Source organism: Trachypithecus francoisi, unplaced genomic scaffold (assembly GCF_009764315.1).
Source record: "Trachypithecus francoisi isolate TF-2019V2 unplaced genomic scaffold, Tfra_2.0 Lachesis_group17, whole genome shotgun sequence".
NCBI classification, from domain to species: domain Eukaryota; kingdom Metazoa; phylum Chordata; class Mammalia; order Primates; family Cercopithecidae; genus Trachypithecus; species Trachypithecus francoisi.
The window spans coordinates 7491747-7497709 of record NW_022681462.1 but is presented as its reverse complement, the minus strand read 5'-3'; the positions used below and the strand labels follow the sequence as shown (position 1 = coordinate 7497709).

Sequence of the window (5963 nt, the reverse complement as noted above, 5' to 3'; positions counted from 1 at the left end):
GAAAATTTGAGGGTGGTAGAGGGGGAAAAAATCTCCGGTTCTTAAGTTGGAAGGGAGGAGACCGGTGTGGGAGTTGAGAAAGCACTTGAGTCAGGAAGGGACAAGAGGAAGAAATTAGTTTTTGTTGTTGTTTTTCCTTTGCATTTAGAATGTTTTAATAGTGAACCTATGACTCACTGTGTTAAAGGCCATTCATATGTATTCCCATGTAATATCAAGACAGCTTTGGGGGTTACACATTATTATTCCTATTTTACAAATCAGTAAACAGATGTTTGGTGATGTTAAATCCCTTGCTGGAGATAAACAATTAGTTGATGAAGGAATCAGAACATAACCTATGTTTCTCTGGCTCCAAGTGCAGACTGCTTCCATTAAGTATATTTGTTGTAGGAAGTAGAAAGGGTCACTTCACTGCCTAGGTCTTGGTTTCCTCATCTATACAGTTGGATAATAAGATGGATCTGATAGTGTTGTGAGAACTATTTTGGAACAGTCCATGGGAAAGACTCAGGACAGGGCATGTCACAAAGCTTAGTGAATGACAGTTGAAAGTTTGCAGTGATTGACTGCAGCAGAAGATTGTGGTTAAGCCTATGGCACATGCTTTGTCAAGAAGTGAGATACTTTCTGGAGCATTGTGTCTTCTCTTTGTCAGAACCACAGGCAATATGCAGGCAGTCATCTTGAAACCATATTTGGAATTACTCAGAAGAGGAAGAATATGAGAGAATATGAATGAAATAGAGGAAACCCATCCCACTACCAGAAAACCAATTTAAACCACTTCCTGATTTGGCTCAGTGCTGTCACTCTAGAGGAAGGATGTTAGTGGAGCACGTATTCAAAAATGGGATTATTTATAGCTACTACTCAGCATCACCTACTGGTAAGCTGACAGAAAACAGAACTCAAACTACGCAAGGCTAAAAAATTGAGAATATTAGTTTGAAAAAGTCAAATTGTAGTAGGGAAATGGTTACAAGAGACATTGTGTATGAACATAATATAACATTACATAGATCCTATAAGATAGAATCCACAGAAACATGGAGTTTCAAATAGTGAATATAAAGTTACATATTGTAAACAAATTTGCCAAACATGTTTTCATGGAATTAAGAAGGGAGAGAAGGAAAAAATGCACCCATATTGATGAATTTAATTTTTTCTTCAGATTTGCTATTTTGTACATTAGTCACAAATGCATTCTTCAAAAATAATCTGTAATAGAGGACAATTGTACTGAAATGTATTCAATAGATAAATAAGAGAGAAAGAAAAATAGAAGTGATTGTATGTCTTGCGTACATTACATTATTTTTTCTCTCCAACTTTCTATAAACTTATTTTTTAAAAGTAGAGACTTGTTTAGATTAAAAAGCTAATATATGCACACATTAAACAACAAATCCAAACTGTAATAAAGTTATGTAATATAGTATGTCTCCCTGAACGCTAGGATCTAAGTCTAACTTGAGAAATTGATCAGGCTTATAAGTTCTTGCTGTTATTTCTAAAATATTTCTATGAGTATATAAACAAGTATCTGTGTGCCTGCAAGCAAGCACGCAAGTGTTTGTGTGTGTAATGTATCAGTTTTTTTCTCTCACATGTGGGAGCATATTAAACAGTTTGTTATGGATTTGTCATTTTACTGAAAATTATGTATTAAAAAGGCTATCTGATAGCCGTGTCTTGTTCAGGTGCCTCTAAGACTTCCCCTAAGGCCATTGAAGTAAGGTTGGCTAGTACAAAAGATGATGAATTTATACAACAGATATATTTAATAAATGTCATTTTTAGGATTTATTACAAAAGAATTAGCGAGTTATTTAAGTTTGGTTTTGTTTATATCAAAGAAATACTTGCATGGAGTATCACTAATCAAATAATTCTGCAAGGCTCATAGCCAAAATAAGTAGTCCTTTTACTGTACTTTGCAAGTCACACAAACTCCCATTCCTCAGAGGAGATTTTTTTTTATCATTTAAAAAACTTTTCTAGATTATATACTTTCTTATTTCTATGTAGGATGCTTGTGGGCAAATTTTATATTTAGTCAATTTTATGAAATATCTATTTCTTTTCTATTGTGAAAAATGAAGACTCGGGAAGCATCTTTCAGTCCTCTTTCCAAACACACAGGCACATATTCTCTAATATAATCGATAGAGTTACATCATATGTGGCTTGATCAATATTCAGTGTGCGCACCCTTATGATCATGTAAATATTATCTGCAGATGGGACTTTTTATGACTTGAGAACATCTGGATTTACACTATGTAGAAAAGAGTATTTTATTTCTTGCTTTTCCTGGAGTTAATAATTATCTCTTTTTAACTTTTGCTTAGGCTTCTATCTACCTATCGGTAATTCTAAATTCTCAAACATTTGAAAATTTTCTCTCTATATATTCAAACACATCAGTTCCTTCCTCTCTTTCTTCTTCCTTCCTTCCTTCTTTCATTTTTTCCTTGCTTTCTTTTTTCTTCTTTCTTTCTTTTCTTTCTCCTTCCTTCCTTTCCTTCTTTCCTTTTGCTTTCCCTTTCGCTTTCCCTTTCCCTTTCTCTTTCTCTTTCTCTTCCTTCCTTCCTTTCTTCCTTTTCCTTTTCCCTTTTCTTTTTTCCTTCCTTTCTTCCTTCCTTCCTTCCTTTCTTCCTTTTCCTTTCCTTTCCCTTTCTCTTTCTCTTTCTCTTTCTCTTTCTCTTTCTCTTCCTTCCTTCCTTCCTTCCTTCTTCCTTCTTTCTTTCTTTCTTCTTTCTTTCTTTTCTTCTTTCTTCTTTCTTTCTTTCTCACTCCTTTCCTTCCTTCTTTCCTTCTTTCTTCCTTCTTTCTTTCTCTTTATTTTTTCTCTTTCCTTCCTTCCCTCCCTCCTTTCCCTTCCTTTCTTTTCCTTTTCCTTCTTTTCCTTTCCCTTTCCCTTTCCCTTTTCCTTTGCGTTGCCTTGCCTTTCCTTTTCCTTTTCCTTTTCCTTTTCCTTTCCTTTCCCTTTCCTTTTCCCTTCCCTTTCCTTTTCCTTTCCTTTCCCTTTCCCTTCCCTTTCCTTTTCCTTTTCCTTTCCTTTTCCTTTCCTTTCCTTTCCTTTCTGTATTTTGGGTCTTCTTTTGAGATTTGGTCAATTTTCTAAAACTTCTATTGAATTTTTATTTTCCTTTGCCATGTTTGTATTTTGTTTCAAGAGTACTCCTTTTTTTTTTTTTCCTCTAAATGTTGCCTTTTGTGTAATCATCTCTTCTTTTGTGGAAACAGCAACCTCAATTATTTCTCTGAGCATAACATGGATGGGTTATTTTTCCCCTGCTAATTGTATTCAGCCTTCCACACTGTCTCTATTTTCCAAGTTTCTTTCCTATTTTTCCTGTCTTGTTTTTTGTTTGTTTGTTTGTTTGTTTTTTTTTTAAAATTGATCTCTGTCATTTTAGGGACTTTTCTCAAATGTGTAGTAATCCATGACTTTAATAGTGAGTCACTAAACTTGTTTAAAGGGGGGGGTGTAAGAAAAAGAGAGAGGAAAATATGTTTGTTGAGATTCATTATGGGTAGGTTTGTCTGTGCAGCTTATTTAGGAATTTCTGTCAGAATCTGTAGATCTCTTCTCTTAAAACTGTTTTCCCAGAGAATAAACCTGTAGCATTCTCAGGGGCAAACAGAGAGGGCTGGTTCTCATCCTTTAAGGTACAGACACAAATTTTTTCTTTACCCTCATCCTCTGCTGTATCTGATGTTTCTAAACCCAGAGCCCTTCTGTTCTATCTCTTCAGTAATTAAACTTACAGTCCTATAAAGTGGTGGAGGTCTAGCTGTTCTTTACAAAGACTTGAATTTATTAATTCATTCCTTCAACAAATATTTACCAAGTACTAACAATATGCCAAACACTGTTTTAGACACAATGGAAATACCTGTTTTCAAAACACAAAATTCTTTGCTCTTGTGATTTTCATCCCCAAGGGAACCCTAACTTTCAGAACTCACGAGTATCTGCAAATTCTAAACTTTGGTGTTCTATAATGTGAATTGGCTTGCTTTATTTATTTATTTTTTTGCTGCTTTGCATATTCTGTTTTTATTTTTCTGTTTGGTTTGTTCAATGAGAAACCACTTGCTCATTTGTTTTTCAGGTCTAAAATTGGGTCGCTGTCATCTCCTATTCAATTCTTTGGTCTTTTGGGTTTATTTCACGTGCTTTTGGTCATTTCATGGGATTTAGGGAGGATATAGAGGTAAATGTGTAAGTTCAATCTGCCACTTTTGTTAAAAGCACCTGTGAGTAATTTAGCCCAAATGAGCCCCAGCACCCTAATTCCTTTGTACCTGTGATGTGCTTGGGTAGCCCAACATGTCAACACAATTGGGAATCCGGACTGTCCTGTATTAAAAGCCATTTCTGTCACATGCTGACCTTGTCTGAAAAGGTCTTCTGGCATCAGAATATGCACCTAGTCTGTGCTACTCTTCTTGCAATTATTGTGTCCTCTGACAGAACTGCTATTCCTTTTCTGGCCAGACCTCAAAGGACCCAGATTTCTGAGAATATGCAACTATTAGTGCAATACTTACCTCCAACCCTACTCCAGCATCGTCGTGTATCAGAATAATATTTAACCTCCTCAGCCCAACACCAGCATCATATATTGCCTGAATGTAAGATAATCTATATAGCTTCAATAAGTCTTTTGGCTAAGCCCCCTCACATTTTTCCCCCTTTTTTGGTCTTTGGAAGTTTCAATAGGAGGCAGCATATAAGTTTGTACTTTTATCACTATTCTGTGCATCTGTGGTTTGGGGGGAATAAATAGTCACTTGTCTAGAAGAGAAAGGGCATTATTTGTTCTCATCTGGAATAAGAAAATTCTTCTTGAGCAGTTTACCAGGGTTGCAAGCAAAAGAGGACAAACATACTCTACCAACCCCTGGAAACTTTTCATGGTGGTGGGATTTGTGGAGCCGAGTGACACAGGCTTTCTATTGTAATTCATTAAACTCAAGACACCGTGACTAAAACCCATGCCACTCCTGTGTGGTTGGCATGTCTTAGTTCAATGTCAATTTTGTTCCAAGAGATCAAAACCATACATTCTTAGGTGAAATCCTTACCATCAGAGTATTGTTTAATGTCTTCTCATTTTATGAGAAACTTCTTTTCTTCAGTATTAATTTTGTCTATATAACCATTTCAGGTCAGATATTTGACCAACATCATTACAGAGAAACTTCGATTTTCCATAATTTTCAAAATAGAGCCTGGTTCCAGAGCTCACAGAGAATGAGGACTCCTAGGAGTTCAGCCCTGAATTGCTAGTTTCTATTTTGACATTAAACCTAGGAAATGCTTTTTAGATGTCTTGAGAAGATTTCGAGGAAGGAGAAGAAGGAGAATTCAATCTTTTATTAAGCTGTTAAGCTGGTTTGTGAATTCTAAACATGTGGTAGGAAAGGGATGAAGAAATTTAGTGCTTCTGACCTTCTTATTCCTAAAAATAGTTATTATGTGTGAATAAAAAGTTTACCATCCTGAAAATAAATAGTTCAAAGGGAAGAAAATGTCAGATGATTTCAGGACTATGAAAATTAGTTATGTGAATACTAATATTAGAACTTATTGGCATAGCATAACATTACCTGACCAACTCTTTGGCATCTTTTTAGATTTCTATCACACTGTACTGTAAATTGCCTGCCCCTATAGACTTTATTCTCAATAAAGTAATAAACCCTCATGTATACTTCCTTGAAAATGTCATGCTCTGGAACATATTTGAAGTATAATAAATATTCATGACTATTTACAAAATGACTATTTAATTATTTTTACCAAAAATAAATAATGAAGACATCTGCTGTGAAAGGCAGATGGAAATGTTGAAATGAACATATTAATTAATCACTTATTTAGGATGTATTTGTTGAATGCCCACCATGTGTCATGTATTTTGATAAGCTCCTAAGAGTATATT

General features: G+C 35.1%; 1 non-coding gene across 1 annotated transcript; it reads right to left on the bottom strand.

Annotated features, from left to right (window-relative positions):
- Nucleotides 1–5149: 5149 nt before the first annotated feature.
- Nucleotides 5150–5214, bottom strand: LOC117063157. Its single transcript, XR_004428771.1, has one exon. It is a non-coding gene; the product is annotated as a small nucleolar RNA SNORD78 (small nucleolar RNA).
- Between the last annotated feature and the right edge of the window lie 749 nt (nt 5215–5963).